Here is a 23,085-nt window from a genome sequence, read left to right as displayed (position 1 = left end):
AAAAAGAAACTTTAAAGTTTCTAAAACAAGTCACCATTGTTTCATACATATGTTTGGTTTTACAGCACTTTAAACACCAGAGATTCCATTTAAAGGTGAACTGAAATGTGTTTTGAAGTCAACATCAGTGAAAATATAGGCATAAAATATGTTGTTTAGAGAAGTTTTAAATAAAAAATAAAAAAAGCACATAATTTTTTTGATTCTCCTGAATATTGATGAAACCACTTGGGTACTTTTGGCTTGTTCCGTGACAACCCCAGAAGTGTGATGTCAGCTGTGCTGCCATCAGTTAGCAGTTAAAGTGCAAGTCAGTGAGAAGGCATGCAACATGGTTTAGTGCAGGGGTCACCAACATGGCGCCCGCGGGCACCAGGTAGCCCTCGAAGACCACATGTGGTGCCCTCAAGCCTGTTCAAAAATAGCACAACCCTCCAGTGAGCTGCATCTAAAATGTTATTTTATTTAGTTGCTCATCCTTTTTAATCATACTTGTACATATATAGATTTAATAAAGAAATGAAAACATGTTTATATTACATAAAATGAAGGTCAGCTCTGACTGTTCTAGTTCAAAGGTCAGTACAGGTAGCCCTTTGTATGACACAACACCAGAGAAGTAGCTCTCAACTTCTAAAAAGTTGGTTAACCCTGGTTTAGTGCATTGCTATTAATTGTTGAAACTGGCCAGAAAACACCACCGGAGTTTCGTTTTTCAGCTTCCCAAAAGACAAAAAACTTCTAAGCCACGGTGTGAAAATTACTCTCCAAACTCAGGTGACCGTCTGTGCAGCGACCACTTTGAGGAGGATTGCCTCAAATACTGGTGTTAAACCATATTCTGTGACCACTGTATTTTGTGACTCTGTGTTTAATCCTGTGAGGAGCTGTTGCTTTTCAATAGATTAACTCAGCCTGAAGTAGAAGATGTTGCATGAAAAGTTACGCCTGCAATGTGAACATAAAAATGTCCTTGCTAGTCTGCTTGCTAGTGCTTGTGTGTACTGCCTGGAAGAAGGATTCCAGTTGCTTTCTGTGTGTCGCTCTGGTCAAACTGGAAACATGTTGGCGACTTCAAGTTAGATTCTGTCTACAATGTCTGGTCACGTCTGATGTTGCCTGCAGCAACCTCTGCTCATTCTACTACTACTTTATCAATAAACTTTTAAATGTAAGTCTGTGTTTGCCACATACACTAATATATATATATATATATATATATATATATATATATATATATATATATATATATATATATACATATATATATATACATACATATATATATATATATATATATATATATATATATACATATATATATATACATATATATATATATACATACATATATATATATATATATATATATATATATATATATATATATATATATATATATATATATACAATTAGGCCAGTTTTGATTTATGATTAATTTCAAGAAACTTGTTTCTGATATGAGACAGGCCTCTCTCAAAAGATAATACAACATATGAAATGTATATCAAGTTGATTTTTTTTTTACATTTTATTATGAAGTGGCTTATTAAAAATCTATTTCCAACTGTCTCTATGATCACTAAAACAAATCTTTATTTGTGTGCAGTTCATGCAAAGTCTTCCAAAAGTCTGTCCATCCATCATCCATACCCATTTTACTCAGCTTGGATCAAGAGAGTAACAATTTATAAAGCAGTGACGTCACAGCAGGCTGTCAGAGAGGATGGGTTGCTTTAAGCTCAGGGACTTGGAGTGAAGTTTTAATGAATATGTTGCTATTTTATTTTTCATGGATGAGACTAGAAATTGATTGAGTCTCTTTGTCGTTCCGCATGTACCTGTTGTTTCTTCCAGCCCTGTTTTTGAGCATTATGGGAACAGTCAGGAATGTGCCGGCAGCCTATCAGTAATGTGAAGTAAATGTTCGCTACATCAGAACTTATTCGACAAATATTTTTCCATCTCCTATTTAGAGCATTTATGGTTTTTCAAAAGTCAAACCATCTCAAGTGAACATTTTTGAGAAAGTTAATTTGAATTCTGACATTTCCATCAACCTTTTCTAATGCGATATTTCAAAATGTGCATTAAAAGGTTGATGGACACACCACTTGTGTCTCATGGTGTTGTCTAAAGTCTTATGTGTCCACACTGACTCTGACCATCCAATTTACTGGCTCTAAATAGAACAATCTAATGAATATAAAATGTATATCTACAAATAGATTTAAGCTGATCACACATTCAGAACAACTAAAAGTCATTTTCTTGCTCTACCTCAAACCAGCTACCTTTTTATATCATTCTAAGTGTGTGAGGGGTTTATATCTCATAACCCTCAAGAAAACATACTTACAACACAATTCTCTGCCTGTTTGAAAGTACGCCTGTTTTCCTGTACTCTGTCTTCCATAGTGCTCTCTCCAGTGACAGCTCATAGAAAATGTAACTCATCTTTAAAAGGACTCAAGACACTCTACTTAATATACATATGATTATTCTGAAAAGGATAGAACCTGTTGAACGTCTAGTTCAACAACTGTTTGGTGTGATTATGTTAGATTATGCTACACCTAATATGCAATATGGAAAAATAATAATCTGACAAGTAATTTAGGTTAGACTAAAGATTTTGTGAAACATAGAGGGAAATAAAAATAATCTTGTTTGCTACATTCAAGGCATAGGTCTCTGTTAGTTAAGATTTGTTTTTTATCATCGTCAGTGTTATTATTTCTCACCTGAACAGTCCCCGCTTTGCCTGACAAACTCTGAAGTTAATGTAATCCCATAATCTTGCTGTTTCATACTTCCTCTTTACCATCTTCAATAGAAATCCTGCCAGGGCTTTCATCTGACAGTTTGACATACAGATTCCTACATACATCCTACATGTGGAAGAACTAACCATTTCCTTGATATGTGTATGTTCCCTGAGCAACTAGTCCCACAGTTTGATGTTTTGTGTGCCTGTGTGCCATTCTCTCCTGCGCTGCTTTGTACCCCTGTGGCAAGTGCACACTTCATCTGATGTAAAAGCAGCCTTATGATGATTTAAGTTGGAGGGAGGACTACTGTAGGATTCAGCTTTACCTTTATAGAAGAAAAAGACAGGTTGAAGATGTAAAGACATTTTATATATATGTAAAAAAAATAGTCTGAGACACCGTTTGCGCAACATTTCAACAGAGGTATACCTGATAAGTCCATTGGCACATACAGTCATGTTAAAGGAAAAAGCATATGCCTTTAAATTCTGGGGTTTTACGTAATGTATGCAGTTTTACTACTTAGGGTGTTCAATTTTGCCATGATCCTGATTTCATGAACCTTAACAGTTGTGTGGCTTGACAACGGTGCGCTTTTAGAATCATATAACATCAATTTCCTCTTCAAATTAAAGCACTAAAATTAATAAAGATTTTTTTTCCACGTAGTTTCTTTTTACCATGACAGTCTGAGATGATTTTGTGATGCTAGCTTTTTGTATAACAGTGACTTATAAAAGTCATATTACTCCTTGACCTTTTTTGTATTTTGACACATTACAACCCAGGACCTTTTTGCTGCAAAGTAACAGTGCTACCAACTGTGCCACTCTGCAGCCTCATATTACAACCAAAAAGGCTTATATGCAATAGACCAGGGGTGTCAAGCTCCAGTCCTTGAGGGCCGGTGTCCTGAAACTTTTAGAGGTTTCCCTGGTCCCACACACCTGAATCAAACAGCACAATTAGCTCCTCAGTATGCAGTCAGGTTCTTCAGAGTCCTGATAATTACCTGATTATTTGACTCAGGCGTGTCGGACCAGGGACACATCTAAAAGTGTCAGTGAACGGTCAGCAAGATTCCCCCTGCACTGTGGAAAAAGCTGAACTTTGTTAAGCATGCTGAGAATGTTGATGACTAACAGCACATTATTCTCATGCAGGTAGAGTATCAGAATATCTATTACATTGTCTCTCTTTCTCAAAAGTTGCTGGTTAATTTGGAAACGGAGCTCAGTACAGCTGTACCTTACCATCACAATTTTCTCTTTCTTGATGCATATCAACAACTGCATTGAGTACTGAAGGTTCCACCTGTCAATTGCCATCTATTATTTGAAATTTTTACGAAACGCTACTATGTAATTCAGGAATTATGTCTATTATTTGCCATTTTACTTGTAAAATAGCAAAACCAGCTGTACAATGATATACTGATGGGGACAAGTCACAGTAAATTTCTTCCCCATACTGTAGATAAGATAACAGCTATTTCTTTCTTTTTTTTATCTTAAAGGTATAGTGTACAATCTTTTTTCAGCCTTGAGTTCTGGGGGGATCATCTTATCTATTGGTTTTCTCACATGCCAATCATTGCGATGTGCTCATGTAACGCCAATGTGTGTGCACGTTCCTTGCTAGTTTCTCCTGCTGTGCGTGCACATTTGTAGTGTTTATATATTCATTAAGCTTCGGTTTCTGCCATTCATTGTAGCTCCATTGCTCTCAGCCATTTTCGAAGAAAATGGCTGAATTGCAAGACACAAACTGTTTAACCATTTTATGAGACAAGGAAGGCCTAAGAAGTAAGACCAGAGTGTATTTGAATGATTCTTTCACGCGATCCACCTGAGGAGCAGAAAAGCAGGTAGGAAGGTCATGCACATGTACATTTATTCAAAAAGTGACTTGGGCGTTTCTTACCTACATTTATGGTAAAAATTGTCCACTGTACCTTTAACTCATTAATTACCATTCTGACCATCAATGGTAATTAATGCATGAATACTGCTCCCTGGGCAAACCTCTTTGGTCTCCACATAACCAAACATCTATATGATCTAAAACGAAAAGATATAAGACGCGTGGTTCACTAAAAAAAAAGCAAAGATCACCTAAAAATAGCTGTGTTTTTCAGGCTTTTCTGTGAGTAAAAAAAAATAAATAAAAAAATAAAAAATGAAAATTGTATTTTCTGTGTTTTCACGGCTAGAGTAAATCTTTCAAGAATCTTGTGTTCAAAGAATATATTTTCAGTGTAAAAGAATCCAGTTTAAGTTTGACCAGTTAGAGTATGTTTTTACGAGTTAGAACAAGAAATGATTCAGATTTTTAGATGATTCAAGAATTGAAAAACTTAACTCAGACACCAGCTTTAGTGTCTTTCACCTGCTGTGGTGTATGGTGACATATTTTCTTTAACTTAAACTTTGTTTTTATGATTGTACATTCAACCTAATAGTTTAAAAGTCACATAAAAGAAACCATTTTTTTTCTTTTGAGTGCTACGGGTGTCACTCCATACACGGCTGCCTTGGGTGGAGAGCAATTTTGTCCATATCCAAAACAGCCACTGGGAGAATACTTTCACTTTGTGGTAAAAAAATCACCTGCTTAAACTGTTTTGGTCTTTTACATTACATCTGTATTAATATTGAGGTAGCATGAAGTAGAAATCACTTCACTATTGTATGTCTCACTTAATCATTACGTTTTACATGCACTGTGCACTCTGAAAATGAATCAGTAGCTATATTTACATGTGCAAAATTCCTTGATTTGGATTGAAATGTACATTCAGATGGAAAAAGAATACATTGCTTATATGGGCACAAAATCAAATAATCCGATCATGATGTACGTTTACATGCACTATAAGCTTTATTCAGAAAAAAGCACTTTGACAGTCGCACTTCTCAAATTTTCTTTTTTTTTTTTTCCCCCAGTGTCCTGTCTAGCAATGTGGCTATAGGAAATGATGTCTCAATGCCAGATAGAGCTCGACAGATTTTGCTTTTACAAGTGGAGCGAACAGCTTTCGCCATAGTGCTCTACTTGATTTATGCTTGTAAATAGCTTTATCGTGATTCCTGCAAGGAGAGTTTCAAATTATATGGACATTACAACATCAAATTTTCTTAAAAAGAACACAGAAGCTGTACTTCCGTCTCTGCTGATAAAAAGCAGAAGTGTGTTATTTTTTAAACTTTATTGAACAATTACAACGACAAACACCAAATATATACAAACAAACATGGGCATGTGTTAGTTCAATGTTTTCTGAGCATGAAGAATGGACTTGCGGCAGGTTCTAAGAACAGTTGAGACATTGCTGCTCGCTAATAAAGCTACAGCCTTACCAACACATGCTATTGGTCTTTCTGCATTACATGATAAAACATGGGGCACACATTCAGGGCAGTTTGCCATAATCAAAATTACATGTTGGAATACGTGTTTAGATGGACGCTGCTCCGATTAAAGATCAGCATAAACCACCTTTCCAATGCAGAATACAATTTAATTCCAATTGATCTTAATTAAGCCAATCTCAATAATGCAAATGGTATGTTTACATGACACATTTTTACTTCTAAATTATTTATGTCCATGTAGCCACAACTATTGCACATACATTCAAGTATTTTTAAATAGGTTCCTGCTTTTTCATAATTGTACCTGCCATAGGCAGATCTGGATAACACCGGTAATTTTTCCACATATTTCCCCCTGTGTCCGGAGCAGAAAAAGTGATTTCCATGTCAAATCACTTTACGTATCAACTTAGATTACCAACATTTTCCATTGGGAATGCAAGAACATTTTAATAGTCAAAGAGCATATGTTGGAAAGTGTCAGATTTAAGATAGGGCAGTTAAAGATGGTGCATTGGTAAAACTGCTAAGAGGTGTTTTCTTCAAATATAAAATAATTCACCGCTCAGAGTGATTGCTTATTATTTTTCAGTTAAAGTTTATAAAAGAAAAAGCATAACTCTACTCTGGACTGCCTTGAAAAAACAAGAAAAAGAGAACAAAAACAATTCAGATAACTGATTGACACACCACCCTATTCATCACAATGAGGGATGGTTGAAAGTATCTGTGACCAAAAACACAGTTGAAAGGTAAACATTCCCACATTGTGCTTGCACACAGACACTTTTATAAACACACACACACACTCGCGCAGACATGATTATAGTTCAATAGCTATTACAGAGTACCTTTGAAGATATTTGGTATCAATTGATTGGTGAAATCTGCTTCAAGCAATGGACAAATAAAAGAAAAGTTGCATCTGTTGTGTGCTGTGTGTGTAGCACAATCTTCTGGCTCTCCCTCTCATCCTTCCTTCCCTCTCTGTCGCTCATGTCCACAGCCATTAGTGAGGCGGCCGCTGAGGCTGCCTTGTTTTGACAGATGCTCACTCTGTCCAAATGCATCTCTGAGGACGTTATGGTGCTTGTCACACACTCTCTCTCCATTTCTCTATTTTCTCTTTCGCTTTTCCAGCTCTTCCTTTGTCCTGTACTTTTGTCCACTTTTGATAATTTTTACTGAAGTTTTTATTCAAAATACTACACTTTTCTGAAAACATGTTTTGTGATCTGTATGCATTCGAGGCTTACTGGTACCCATTTTTTGTGATACATTATGGCAATAAAAACATCAAGTCATAGGTAAATGCTGTGGTGAACTGAGTCTTCTTCACTTGCCTTCGGACTTTGACGTGGTCACAGTAGTGTAAAGCCTGAAGCTGGTCAACTTTCCCTTCGTGTCTTCCTACCGGGTACCTCAGAGGTAGAGTTGTGAAGGAACGGGAAGAGGATAGACTGGATACAATGCCAAACAAGGAAACTCTATGGGTCACTCAAGGAGCCCAGAGCCACAGCACTGGCATGATGCTAATCACCTGGACACAATGAGGCCATCTTTGAAAGATGTAACAAGGCCAGATGCTGCTAGATTCAGATGTAATAAGAAAGAGAAGCCTGCATGTGTTATCACATGTCATGCCTACATAATAAATTTAGTGCAATGATGGATTCACTTGATGAAAAGATTGCTGTTTGAACCAGGCAAATTTGCTGCAGGAGATTGTGTTCCCTTGTTATTCATTTTGATTCCTTCTGAAGTTATTGATAAGATTTAAAGATTTAATTTTCTTCTTGAGTCTTATAGTTTGATGTTAGAGTTTTTTTTCAGATTAAAAGTTTAAAAGTATCTAATGATGATTGCTTCAAAAACATTTAGATGAACTCCTTTTTGTCCTATACCCCTAGAAATTATAGAGAAACATAAATATTGCACATGCTGGCCGATTAAAAGTTTTGTTTATTACCAAAGTAATGCATAAGTATGTCATGACCTTTGCAGCATTATTGTTGCAAAACATACTAATGGTGTTGATTACAGATGTGATTCTAACATCCTGAATGATTCAATAACCACCAATACAGCCATAACCCAGAATTGTAAATAACATAATTTCATCATAAACCAGGTATGACCAGATGTTTTACACAATTACAGGTTTTTATTCATGAAGACAACACATATTGCATTCTATTCCCATGCCCTCTATGCACTTACTGTACAAGACTCCACTGCTGTAGAAAAAGGTATGCTGGAGCTTGTTTAAAGTTTGCTGCAGAATACTTAAAGCAGCACTGTGCAACTTTTAGCCACTACAGGATCTGTAACTTCCAGTTTTAGTACCCCTGAAGGCTACTGACATGACTGCACTGTTAAAAAATTAAACGGTCTCCTTCTGTGTTTTGGAATCTGATAGTAGACCACTTTGGATCAGCAGAGTGAGACGTTACTGAGTTACTTGTAAAGACGTGGCCACATTCATCCCTCTAAAATAATTCTTACATCAGAGAACCAAATTTCTGTCTGGTCAGGTAAGTGTTATACCTGTTTTGCTTTGTTGTTATGGCAGTCTGAGCTCAGACTGCCGTAACCTAGAATTCAGAAACTGATCCAGCCCGCTCAGGTTACATAGGCGAGTGTTTGAGAAGTGAGGCCGGCATGGAGCACTGATATGCGGCAAGTGCTGTGTATTGACTTGGAAAATCATTTAATATATCTCAAATTAAGCTAATACTTGGGTCAAAACTTACACAGTGCTGCTTTAAAGGAGCACAGCGCAAGTTCCAGGATTTTTTCGATGTCGGCCACCTCTGGCGACAAGTTGAAATGACACCAGTGTAGTTCACATGCATGGGAGAATAGGAAAAGCATCTGTCGCTGCAATTGCACAGGTCCTATGTTTGAAGGCGTAATGTCTTCTGATGTAAGAAAGCTGTAAATATTGAAATAAGCCCATGTTCTCTCACTAATGCATCAATTACGGAGGAGACTCAACAAAGTAGACAAGTAATTGAGAGTGCGCAGACTGTCACACCCATGTGCACACCCCGAGAATTCGGCCAGAAATCACTCTCATTAACTAACTAATGGAGCCTATAGAAGCAACTGTGGTGAGTAGAGGATAACTCCTTTTACATGTCGGGCAATTGTAGTCAGTACTTTTTCACCACTGCATGAACCAGTCTCACAATATACAGTCATACAAATGCACAAAAATCCAAGTCAAAGCCTCAGCGATTTATGGATTTCTGCTTATAACCCTCTCCATCACTCAATGCTCTATCCCACTAAATCATGCATGCGCGTCTAACACATGCCAGCTGCCCCATAGACGTACATCAGTTGATGTGTTTGCCCTGGAGGGAGTTGAATCTGTTTGCATGGAAGTTTGTAAGAAGTGAAACTCCACCTGCACGTTTTTTAGTCCTCCTACTCCTTCTGCATACTTATAGACAGGTGAAGGTGACCTTGCCTGGAGGATTCAGAAATACAGAGCTGCCCCTCTGTCCTAATTTTTTTTTACCTCCTGTATCCTTACTTTGTTGACTTAAGATGAAGAAAGATGTCAGTGACTTTTTTCTTTGAGTGTGTGTATCTCTGTGGGTTCTGTGGATGTGTATGAGTGAGTGTTGGCCAGGCTTCAGGAGGGGCTGAATCACACCCTCTGGGCTCTCCGTTGGATGGACAGGACTTGGCTTAGGGCTGAGAGGGTCCTTTACGCCTCAACACACTCTCTCCCAGGTCCATACGCCCTCCTCAATCCTCCTCACAAATGTTAGTGAAATTAGAGGAGACAGGCCAATACATCCAAAGATTTCAACAACTGCTGGAAATTAGGTAAAAAAAAAAAAAGTGAAAGAAAAAGCCAGAGATGGAGTAGACCAAATGTTTTTTAAAGAAAAAAATGAGTGTGACTTCATATGTGAGTGTGTGTGCAGGGACTTGTACGTGGACAAAGACGCATAAGTGCAAGCGCTGCTCTCCAGACAGTGAGTGCAAGGAAACAATGAATCACAGAGAATAGGAGTGGTTGAAAATAAAATGAGACAGAAGCTCGAGTGATTCGGTGTAACAGTACCTTTTTCTGTAACCTTGCCAAGAAGGCTCCAGCGCTGAGTGGTGGAGTGGGGACAGGGTAAAAGAAAGTAGGGGTCAACTTCATCTCGCTCCTCTTAGTCCTCCACTCTATCTCACATCAATCTATCCTGAACAAGCTCAGCCCTGGCCTGAAAAGTTTTTCAATTCAGATTGAAAAAACACAATCTAGTGAACTTCATTTCCGTGTGGAGCAGCTGACTATAAACAGCCACCTTGAGCAGTTGTGTTCCCAAGAGTGTGGATAGGATGTACTTTCTTTTACCGGGGTTGATTTTCTTTTGTCTAAATAGGTAGAACTGCAAAGTTCCTTGCAAAAATGATCATACCCATCATATTACATTTTCCACCAAAAAAACAAACAAACAAAAAAAGAAAACATACGCATTTTATGGATTTATCTGGATATTGTGTGAAAAGACTGTATTTGTTGTTTTAGAGATCATTTGTAAACAAATAACATTCCAATTTTGAAAATGTCCTTGGTACTGTTCAGCCTATAATCAAAATGGAAATAGTATGGGACAGCTGCAAATATACCAAAACGTGGTTATTCTTCTAAAAAGGCAAGCCAAGCTATTTGTCATAGAAGCAGCCTCATAGGCCATGGTAACTCTAGAGAGAATCTGTCGATATGACAGATACAAGATATGCTCTTTAAAAAGGTGGCCTTTATGGAAGAGCAGTAAGGACAAAGACATTGTGGTAAGAAAGCCTTTGGATATCATGATTTAAGTTTGACATAGCCACGTAGAAGAAACAACAAAGATGTGAAAGATGGTGCTCTGTTCAGATGAGACAAAAACGTAACTTTTTGGTCTACATGCAAAATACTGAAAACCAATACTGCACATCACCCTGAAAATACCATTCTTATGCTAAACATGGTACTAGCAGCATCAAGATCCACTCGTCAGATTTGATGGAAAATAAAAGGAGTTAAATACATGAACCTTCAGCTGGACACAGGGGAAAATGATAAAAGCAGTGTAACAACTGAATAGCATATCCATGTGTAAGCCTAGCTTAGTTCAGACCAAAATCCAAATCAGAATCCTTGACAAAACTTTAAATCTTATTTTTGTAAAGAAGAATGGGAAAATCGACCCGGGGACACTTAATACAAATGCTTGCCACAATTTTAAATTATTTTGTCAAAAGATTTAAAAAAGTCTAATTTTCCAAACTTTTCACAGTTATTCAATCTGGTATCTGGTAATAAAATACGATGAAGTCAATGCGACAAAAAAAAAAGAAAAGAAAAAGTTCAAGGGGATGAATAATTTGTCAAGGCACTGCAAATTTCGGACAAATTATTTTTCACAGGACTGTTTGAGGTCAAAACAACATAAAAAGAGAATCAAAAGTATAAATCAAAAAACAATGATGTTGCAACACCCAACACAAACATAATTCTGAACAAAGATAACTATAAACAAAAGATAAAAGCAAGTCTATAGTCACATCTAAGCATACATGTTCAGATTCTCTGCGGCCTGGCCTTCTTTGCAATGACAGGTGACTTGATCCTCGTTCCAATCCCAGTGCACACCTCTCTGAGGAGCACCGATGTCACCCGAACATAGAGGAATAGAAATTAAATCTGTTTCAACTGAGAAGCGAGCAAAGGAAAGTGCCAGAGGACAAAGCAGTGATAGCAGATAAAAGAGGTGGGGGGAGTAAAAAGAATGATATTTGAATTATGTAACTAGGCTCAGGGATGATTTGGACGATTCCACCGTTGACACCAACATCATTTCTCATTACCTGAGTGTCGCCTTGTGCCTGGTGCTTTGCTGTGTCCTTTGAGTCATCTCATGAGAAGCTATCAGAGCGGGAGAGACTGAGGGGAAAAAAAGAAAAGCCAACTGGGGAGAGATATTTGGAAGACGAGAGACAAAAAGATTAAAATCACATATCTAAAAAAACTGGTAAGAAAAATAAGCATTCATTCCAGGCATCGAAATTGGTTGGTGTGGCTGTTTTAAAGACGTTAGTACGCCTTATACACACTTGAACTCAAGAAAATAGTATCTATCTATCTATCAATCTATCTATCTATCAATCTATCTATCTATCTATCTATCTATCTATCTAGAAGTACTTAGAATGCATCACAGTTGTGTTAATGAAAAAATAAATTTTTCATTCTATGATTGTACATCTTGTGATCTGGCATTTAGGACAAAGCCTAGGGAAATAGCATATTATTAAGGGTTATATCTGAGAAAAATAGAGAGACTTTAAAAAAAATGAAACAAGAATAAGAGCACATAGACAAATTATAACACAAAGCTTGTGATTGAAATAGCAAATAAAGTAGAATATTTAGACTATTGAAAAAATCTTTTCTTTTTTATTTTGTTTCACATAATGGTAATTGTTTTTCATTTGAAAACTATTTATTGGGCAAGTAATTTATTTAATAATATATTTAATTTTGTATGAATTAATTCTTAATTATTGCGGGATTGGTCCACCATATTATTATTGGATATCAGTCTGTAATAATACTATGTGTAAAAGTTATTACTAGGAGTTTGTCAGTTATTTTGACCATGGGACCATGTGGGATGAAAGGAAATTACATAGAACACGGTTGAATGCAGTTAACAAAGCATAAACAGATGCAGATCGTGACATTGGCCCTGCCCTAAGGACAGATACCAGATGCCCAACCAGAATCCATCAAAGAAACAAAAAACAACCCAAACAGGGTGGGCAGAGGGGGCCTTGGAAAGAAGGCAAGAAAAACAAAACCAGACCCAAAGTTCAGGCGACAACCAGGGGACAGTCCAGAGTAAACCCCAAGTTCAGGTGGGCAACCAGTAGGTTGTCTCAAGGAGGCCCAGAGTTCTGGAGGCCAGTGGTGGTGCAGGACCCCAAGAGAACCTTAACTTGAGGTTGGGGTGTAGGCTTGAGACAACAAAGGAGTTCTGAAGGCTGAAGAGCACAGATGACATCTGGAGAAGGAACACAGAGGACCTTGTGCAGGAACCCAAGAAGGAACCCAAGACGAAGCTCAGGAGCAGAAATACTGGGCACCTCTTGAGTAGGTGGAGGAAGATGGGTTTGTCCTCACCCGTGGCTGGGAGCATGTGTAGGCTCGGCCAAGTAGAGAGGACTGGACTCTAGGACCTCCAACATCAGGAGGACATCAGGATATATTTTTCTCACTCTATCGAGTTCTACTGTTCTTCAATTATGCATTGCTTGTCATCATTTCTGCTTGTAATTTATTGTTCTCTCTCTTTTTTTTCTTCGTAGTAGGTACATCTGGTCTAGCGTTCTGTTAGCTGTGACATCATCCAGAGAAGACAGATCACCTGCTATTACCATCTAATGTAGAACAGATTACTGGATCAATGTGTGCTTCTGTGCTTTTTTGTCTCTCTTGTTGTGTCTCTGCTCTGTCTTCTGTAACTCCCAGTCGGTCGAGGCAGATGACCGTTCATACTGAGTCTGGTTCTGCTGGAGGTTTTCCTTCCTGCTAATGGGTGGTTTTTCTTTCCACTGTCGCTTCATGCTTGCTAAGTATGAAGGATTGCAGCAAAGCCATGGACAATTCAGACAACTCTCCCTGTGGCTCTACGCTTCTCCAGGAGTGAATGCTGCTTGTCGGGACTTTGAAGCAATCAACTGGTTTCCTTATATAGGAACATTTTTTACCAATCTGTATAATATGATTGATTTTGACTTTGTAAAGTGCCTCGAGATGACATGTTTCATAAATTGGTGCTATATAAATAAAATCGAATTGGTTTTTGAATTGAACTCTTTAGCCAAAGTGGTCACCATGCTAAGTGCTGAGATCGCATACTTTATAGTTTCCACACTTCCACACTTTATAGTTCCACTGGCTCCTGGAGCCAGTGGAATTATTTAATAACTGGGATATTCAGACTTAATATCGTTTGAACTTAATATTGTTCGAATTATAAATGTGAGTAAGCTCTTCCCTACCCGATACATTGGCATGCACAGATGCTTACACCCAGTGTGCCTGAGATGTGCCAGTCTTTCCCGTTGCCTTCAGTCTGTGTGGGGGTGGTTGTTGCATGACACATTGCTTAAAATAGACATTCACTCTCTTTGCAAGAGGAGGTTGACAAAGGAGTGAGAGGGAATGAAAGCTCATAAGGGAGCAGGAGAATGTGACAGAGAAAAAAACAAAGGAAGGAGAAGGAAAGACAATGAGAACAAAAAACAAAATCCTCCCTGCGCTCCAAACTACTCTTTAAAGGAAACAAAGATATACATCAGTGAAAGTTTATAACACAGAAGGTGAAATTAATATTTCAGGTGAGGAGAATGAGACAGTTTTTCCAGGAAAGTAAATGGGGTCATGTTCAAAGCAGTCACGAGAGCTCCATTCAAAGATACTGTTCTTGTTAATTTTGTAAAAAGGTTCCAACTCTTGCCAAGCCCAAGCAAATATAGAATTACATTTTAGCATTTTGCAGGTTGTTTTAGCTTTATCTAAACATGTTTCTTTCTGTCCTTTCTTCCATCCTTCCTTATGCTCTTCTGTTCCTCCCTGCCTGGATCTGTTAGTTAGTTCCTTCCTTCCTTCCTTCCTTCCTTCCTTCCTTCCTTCCTTCCTTCCTTCCTTCCTTCCTTCCTTCCTTCCTTCCTTCCTTCCTTCCTTCCTCCATCTGTCCATCCATCCCTACCTCCTCTCTTCTTTTGTTTTGTGTTCTCAAGGTAGGACATCTTCTTTCCTTTCGTTCCTTCTTGGTATCCTTCCTTCCAGTCTCTGTGTTTACAGGTTCCATTTTTATGGCCAGTTCATTGTTGCAATATCTACCATAACTTCTTTGAGAGCATTTGTGCCTTCTTCTTATAAATGGGCATAAAGGACTAAGAGCACTGGGAATTTGCATGTCGAAAAGGTATGGAATTTTTATGTGAAATATCCGTAGGAACTGTAAAGGTGGCACAATCTGTTCAACATCTACACTAAAGAATTTAGTTACTGCAGACCATCCAAGTATTTTCATATGGATTCACTACAGGAAATCTTTTCAAGCTCAACTTCAAAACTTTTGAAGTTTTACATCAAAATGTCTTAGACAAGATAAAATAGTTTTATTATTTCCACTGTGATCCTTCCTGGCACCTGTCTTGCATTGACTTTTTCAAGCCTTCTTTTGAAAGACACATCAGCTAAGGACAGCACAAGATTTGATTAATGATATATCAACATTAAAGGCCTGATGGCTCTCTGTCAGATGAGACTTAAGATGACTTTGAATCTTCTGCTGAAAAAGTGAAAATGAATCACCACAGATGCTGTTACATCATAGATGTTAGTACCTTCCGTCATTGTTAATCTCTACTTGCCAATGCCTAAAGTTGAGCTGTCAGCAGAATAAAGCTACTGTGTCATCTCTCCTTCAACCCTCTGCCCGCAGTGCACATCTTCCAAGTGCTTAAGATAAGTGACAAGACATCAGAGTCAAAGAAGTGCTATAATATCATGATGAAATTTTGTTACTGTACCTGAGAAGATTCCTGGGTGTTTTTGTAAAGAATGTAGGTCTATGCTGATTAATACTCATGTACAAGTTACAATAAGAGTTGTGCACCCCCCCCCCCCCAAGCAAACATTTGAGTCTTGAGGCAACATGCATTTTAGAAAGTGAGTTTGTATAACTAATGCATCACTGTAAGCATCACATAACATTGCCAATGAGCCCAATTCTGCAACTTTTAATCTTCCACCTACCCTGTAGTCTCCTCTTTGATGGGTTGGTGGCATGCCACTACTCACTTTTCTCCTCCTCCTCTCCCCTTCTCTTTCTTGTCATGTGCTAAGCTTAACTCCGCTGCTGCAGGAAAAGTGCTGAATCATCAAGTGCGAACCCAATACATAAAAAGTTGAGACGGGTCAGGTGTAGGGTGTGTTGGTGTGCGCATGTACATACCATGGCATATTTTTAATCAATACAGCACCACCATAGTCCTTAGGACTGCTGCATTAATGCACTGTGATCCACAGGGGCTACATTATGATAGCTGCTAAGTTTATTTTAAAGCCCCACGCAACTACCGTCAGGGGGGAAATGACTTCATTTTACGGATATGTGTTTATCCATTTATTTTGCAGAGTTCAAGACAGGGGTTTTTAATTGACAAGTAATAGCTATTATCTGTGGAGTCACCTTTCAAACTCTGGGGCCTCATGTACGAAAGACAGTGCAGCTCTTATACGAAACGTTGGTGGTAGGAAACAATTCTTGAAACCTGCAGCACTCAAAAAAATTCTGAAGTACTAAACCGTGCGCACACTGCGTGTGTTACCTTGAAAAATCCCAGTTTGCGTGGAATGGAACGTGCCTGCACATGTACCGAAGCCCATCCTGTCCTAATTACATATACAAATCAGTAACAATGCCAGGAAAGTCACCCACCAAGCCTCCAAATAACCATGGCAATGGAGCTGTCGGACAGTCACAGAGACACTTTGACGGATATTTGCAGTGAATTACAGCAAACCAACAACTTCTTGAGTGACATCAGTGACTCATTAAAGAAACTGGCTGAAATCAAAAAGGTTTACTGCTCAGACTCAATTTGTTCTAGAATGTTTATCAGATTCTAATGCAGCTGTCTGGCTGCTGCTTTGAGCTTGATTATAACTTAATACGGATCATCGTAATGTAGGAATGGCAAAGCATGTTTATTTCTGTATTTCTATATCTTGTTACATTTCAGTGACAAGACTATTTAAAATGGTGTACCTGAACATAACAAAGAAAAGAAAACATTACAAACGAAAGTAAATTCCAGTGGAACAGTAGGAGCAAGTAAAGATATTAGACAAGCTGAACTACAATATTAAACATTAACATTCAATGGCAACTCTAAACAAATTGGTTTTTAACCTTGATTTAAAGGAACTCAGGGTTTCAGCACTTTTACAGTCTTCTGGGAGTTTTTTTCTAGATAATTGGAGCATTAGAACTTAATGCTGCTTTGGTGCTACGCCCCTGTATGCATAGGCTGGACCCAAAGCAGGGCTGCATTCCATTTAGTCTGTGTTCATGTCCCATATTTAAGGAGGGAAATGCAACATTTTAAGATTAAATTCTATACATTTTAATTAATAGCAAAAAGTATGCAGTTACTGTGGATGATATCATATATATGATACCAGTGACAGTAGACAGTGGAATATTTAGGAGTGAGGAAATTTTACAAGTGGCATCATATCGTGAAATCACGCTGGAATTATCTGAGCTCCTAAGAGAGACCTATTCTCTTAAAAATGTTTGTAGAAACAGTTTACATGTCTGGTGCTTGACTTTATACACCTGTGGCCATGAAAGTGGTTAGAAACATTTATTTTAATTATTTAGATAGGTGAGGGAATACTTTTTGCCACATATGTTTAGTTTTTTTAATTTGGCCAAATTCTAGACCCATTTATATTTGAGACACCTAGGCTATCAAGCTTCCACTTGATTTTACTATGTGCGTTTAACAGTTTTCAGGAATGTGCAATCAGATATATCCCAAATCATCCTTTACCCATTCTAGGCCCTGATCTACTGCATTCCTGTCAGGAGAGCCTTACATCTAATCTTAACACTCATATATAAACATAAAGGTATTGGCTCTCACTTTATATCTGTGTGAAAGGCTTCCCAACTACGACTGGTTACGTGGAGTACAATTTGTGTATGTGTCTTAGGCTTGTGAACGGCAGTTGCACCTTATGCTAAATGTGTAAAGTTACATCCTAATGTGTAAAACAGCTGGATGTATAAGTTTATGGGCAGAATTATACTTTAATGGTAACTTTAAAACAGGAAGCACTCACACCTTAAAATCTTTGCGAATCTTTTTCTTTTGCAGAAACTTTAAAAGCTGTGTACTAGTGGGTAAAGAGATAAACATATGCTTAACACTTTTGCAGACACTTTAAATTAAGCACAAATTTGAATCACTTATTGTGTGAAAGCAACAGTGTTACTGTACTGTATATTTACTTCTTAAATTTAATAAAAAAAATAATTCTTAATCACAAGAGGAATAAAAGTTTTTCCTCTTTTTCCTCAGGTTTCTACAATGAGCTGTTATAGATGCTACAGGGAGGAAGGATCTCCCGTAGTGGTTTGTCTTACAGTGGATCTGGAGAGGCTTCTCACTGAAGTCTGTCATTGTATGCCAATCTGATGAAAATTATGCACATGGTTGTACCTAATGTTCTTCGTTTTATGAAAAATATTTCCTTGTAAAGTCATCTCCAGATGTTCAAGAGGAGTTCCCTGAACAGAGCCAGCTTTCTTTGTTGAAGAGGCTCAACAAGCTTTCTTCAAGTCAATTGTATCTGATGCTACCCCAATAGATTATGGCAGAGGAGATCATACTCTCCACAACAGACTTAGAAGACATGCAGCATCTTGAAATATCATCAAAATGCATATCAACACAGTTGTTGAATTTTCCACAAAGTACAGTAAAAGGCAGCAGGTGCAGGTGTTCTTGATACTCAACTTGATAGTCACATGACCTGGATGCAAGCCAATGTAGTAGTAGTAGTCATAGTAATAACAACAACAATAATAATGATAATAATAACAACAACAATAATAATAATAATAATAATAATAATAATAATAATAATAATAATAATAATAATAATAATAATAATAATACATTTGATTTGTAATGCACTTTACATTTGACATCAAACCTCAAAGTACAACAGTGGCAAACAGATAAAAACATACTCTGTGTGCAAAAGGTATGCACTGGTGAAGTCAGATTTACACCTGGGCTTTTCTCTGTGCAGAATTTCATTTGACTCCACCCAACAAGGTATCCTCAGAATTGCTCTGCCCTGGGTTGAAATTATTCCAGAGAACGACTTGATCGTTGTTGCACATCAAATTGTACTGAAAATCCATGTTGTTGCTCAGTTAAAGAAAATAGTGTTTCCGTCTCAATAGTGATGGTTTCCCATTCGCCAGGTTAAACTGATGGCGGAGTTGCAGAAACCTCTCATAAGTGTACGAAAATTCCTGCAGAATACGAAGACACATCCTTGTGCATTCACAGCACTAATATAAGTTACATTGTGGTTGAATGGTTGGGAAAGCATCACAAGAAAAGGGGATGAATATGCAGATTATTAAAAACACAACTGGGTCTTGATTTGTCTTCACACAAAAACTTTCTTGTCTCAGATTCTCTGCAGAACAGTCATTTCCAAATGGTTGTGGATGTCATGGAGAACATATAGTGGTCTTAATTCAATATAGAGGGGATGATCTGAGATGATCTGAACCCACAAAAAAATATAACTTTAATGAGTATGAACACATCCAAATGTTTGTTAACAAAAAGCAAACAAAACACCAGTTTAAAATGACAGAAAGAGGGAAGCTTTTTAAGCTTCTCATTAGCTTTCAATCTCTTGTACAATGTTTTGAAAGTGCTGTTCTAAAACTTTCTTTCATTTTATGTCTTTATTGCAAATATTAGAACACTGTAATTTGAATTACCATAATTTGAGTCTATTTCCCTACCATTCTGTGAAACATTAATAATGCATTTGCATTTGCTACTCCATTTGATAAACTCAAATAGACTTTCAGGGTTTTAAAGCTTTGGCTGAGACCCTTTTCATAAGGGAGCAGACATAATGATTTTCATGTACCTTATATTATTATGCTTACTGAAAGCTGAAGTAGCGCTCTCCACTTAAACACCCAAACATATCTGATGAACATATCAAAGTGGTAAGAGCTGCACTTTTAGCTGCTGCTTGAGTTTAAGATGCTAAAAAGTAGAAAGTACACTCAGAGTTATGATATATTCATTTACATTGGGCATTATGAATCTAAATTCTTATCCCTGCAAAAAATAGTATGTTTTGACTAACCAGCAAAACTTCTAAAATGCAGAAGGTTTCATGGCTTTTTGGAATTTGTTCAGATTCATTGTTTATTTGCATGTTCTTTTTTTCCTTCTAATCTGGACTTCTGTCGCCGTAGATGTTGTTCAGTGTTTAATTAGCTAAGTAACGGTAACACCTTGCCGCAGTGGAATGGATTTTAAATATCAAGCTCTATACATGATTGTTAAACTGATTCCCACATGTCCCCAGTCATAATGGGGTGCTTGCATTCAGTATTATGTTTATAATTATAGTGGTCAAAGCTCATTAACTTAGTCATCACTGATAACATTAATATAACAGTAAATATGGTCTGTTTTGTACTGTGCAGTGCGGTTTGCATTTGACTTAATATACAACATATATTTGACTTTGTGTCATTATGGAAGGTAATGATTTTCCACTGAAGTTACATCAGTCCTTTTGCATTACTCACTTTTGTATAAACATGCATTGAAATAAAGAAGTATGTCTCACAAGGTAAATTTCAGATTGGCATAAACTGCAGAAAGAATTAATCCATCGTGCACTTACAGAAAAAAAACACACCAGTAATAAACTTACAATCAGAGACCAGTATAGCAGTCTGATGCTGACTTTGTTGATAGAGGTGTTTGTATTTCCAGCCCATTACAGAAGAACCTGTTTGGAAAAATCTACTAAAAGCAAAACAATTTGTGAAGAACCTCATTTCATAACTTAATGGGCCATATCATTACATTGATTCTTGATTTGCTCACACACTGAACTGTTTCCTCATGGTTCACCTGACACGATTGCACACAAGGAGAAAAAAGGGAATGTGTAAAGGGTTTCCATTGCTGCATCTTTAAAAATGGTAACCTGTATGATTTCTTAATTTTTTTTATTTACACTCGTTGAGCTTTTTTAATCTACTCATTTAGTATGTATGTACAGAACAGTGAATTAGAAAAGGGCACTTGTAATGCTCTGCAAGTATGAGATCTAAAGTTTCTTCATTGTATATGTGCATGTGTGAATTTGTGTTTTAGGCGAGATGTGCCTACAGCACTGATTTGAAAAGTCTGCACTTAAATACAGATCTGTACTGAATAGCAAGTCAATCCGGCGCAAGTCCACTACCTATTTTCAGGGCACATTCAGCTAAGGCTAGGCTGACAGCCAATGAGGGAAAGACTGGAACACAACTGCTGTGAATAACTTAGCTTAGTAAGCGGAGCCTTACTGCTTTGCCATAAAGCTACGCTTGATTTATATATACAAGAAGATTTATTATAATGTTTCTGTCAGGATTCTCTGTGTTGGCTGCTAACTCTACTCCGCAGGTGTGCCTAGTTGGCTGAGGAGGCGTGGTCCACACCTGCAGCTCGTTGCAGGCGGCTTCCTCTGGCTTCTTAAGCAGAGCACTGGCAGATGGAAGACGCCGGAGCCTTAACCAGTCGTGGTACGACGTGGCCTCTGTCCCAACTCTCGGAAACCAGCTTGTGAGTTTTTTGTTGCTCATCTTTTTGAGTAATTTTTGTACCTCTCTGTGCTCCAGATTTTGGTGCTTGGATGCACTCACCTGTCTTGACGCCTCGTCCGAAGAAACAGACCAGCAGACCTGTCGGCTCAGATTTTGCTCTGGCGCTCCCCTCATACTTCCTGGAAATTACCCAGCGAGGGCTGAGATCCCCTTTCCCGGGTTCTGTTGGTTCTGTGCTCACTCTGGTCAATCCATCTGTCAACCGCTGCCGATGAGGTCATCTCGGATTCCTCACCAGCTACATCTGCCGCCCTCAGCCACTAGCCACCTATCTCCATCAGAGTAGTCACATAGAGTTCTCCTGACGCTACTTCTTCCCGGTTAGGTCCGCCCTGCCTAATGGTAAGCAGCGCAACTCTTAGTCGGTTTTTCTGGCTTTCATTATGAAGAACTCACGTGCTCTCTCTCTTACAGTCTCTCCAGCCTTGACGTTCTGACCCAGCCGTGTACCAGTAGTCCGTCCATAAACCTGCTTATTTTTCCTTTAATAAAAGAACTTAAAACTGTGTTTTGCCTCCCGTTCGTATCTGCATGTGGGCTCGTCATCTGAAAACCATGACAGAAGAAGGCTCCGGCCACCAAAGTCCAGCGGATACGTTCGGGCGGCAGTTAGCCGCACATCAAGAACAGATGCAGACGTTAGGTTTTGCTGTGAATTCCACTCAGGAACAACTTCAGAGGTTAGCCGCGCAGGTTAGCCTACTAGTGGACACAGTTACTTCCGCGAAGACGTCACTTGTCACTCAAGGTCTCGCAACCCCGCCTTCTGACGCTCCGAGCATGGAGAATCAGGCTTGGACTCCACCACTTGAGGGCGCGTCACCTTCTCCGGAGAAATTCTCCGGTGACGACGGAAGTTGCGGAGGTTTTCTTTTCCAGTGCAACCTGGTGTTCAACCGTTCACCCCAGACTTTCGCCTCTGATGAGGTAAGGATATCTTACGTTTTACGCCTGTTAACGGGTAGGGCTCTTAGGTGGGCTGAGGCTAGATTCCCTGATTGTCAGTCATTTGGGACAACTTTTCAGGATTTCATTACTGAGTTTAAGACAATTTTTGCACCTGAGTTGGATTCGGCACAACAGTCTCGACATCTCCTCACCTTGAAACAGCGCGGTCGTCGAGTTTCAGATTTTTCTGTGGAGTTTCGTACATTTGCTGCGGTTGCAGGTTGGCAGCCGAGACCGTTAAAGGCAGCGTTCTTTCAGGCTCTAGACGAGTCATTAAAGGACGAATTAGCTCGGGTTGAGGAACCAGAGGACTTTGAGGAGTTTGTCGCGCTAGCTATTCGCTTGGACTCTCGGTTACGTAGCCGAAATCGGGTTAAGTCCAACCTTGCCTTGCAACCATCCACCTCCACAGCTTCATTTCCTACCAGGAGGGAACCCCGTTCCTTTACACCTCCTCCCGAACCCATGCAGTTGGGGCAG

General features: G+C 38.5%; 1 long non-coding RNA gene across 1 annotated transcript; it reads left to right on the top strand.

Annotated features, from left to right (window-relative positions):
- Nucleotides 1–21,946: 21,946 nt before the first annotated feature.
- LOC118556645 lies at nt 21,947–22,163 on the top strand. Its single transcript, XR_004927270.1, has 2 exons — nt 21,947–21,999; nt 22,072–22,163. It is a non-coding gene; the product is annotated as an uncharacterized LOC118556645 (long non-coding RNA).
- Nucleotides 22,164–23,085: the final 922 nt, after the last annotated feature.

This window comes from Fundulus heteroclitus, chromosome 20 (genome assembly GCF_011125445.2).
Source record: "Fundulus heteroclitus isolate FHET01 chromosome 20, MU-UCD_Fhet_4.1, whole genome shotgun sequence".
Taxonomy (NCBI): Eukaryota; Metazoa; Chordata; class Actinopteri; order Cyprinodontiformes; family Fundulidae; genus Fundulus; species Fundulus heteroclitus.
The sequence above is the reverse complement of the archived record's forward strand: the minus strand, read 5'-3'. Positions and strand labels throughout refer to the sequence as shown.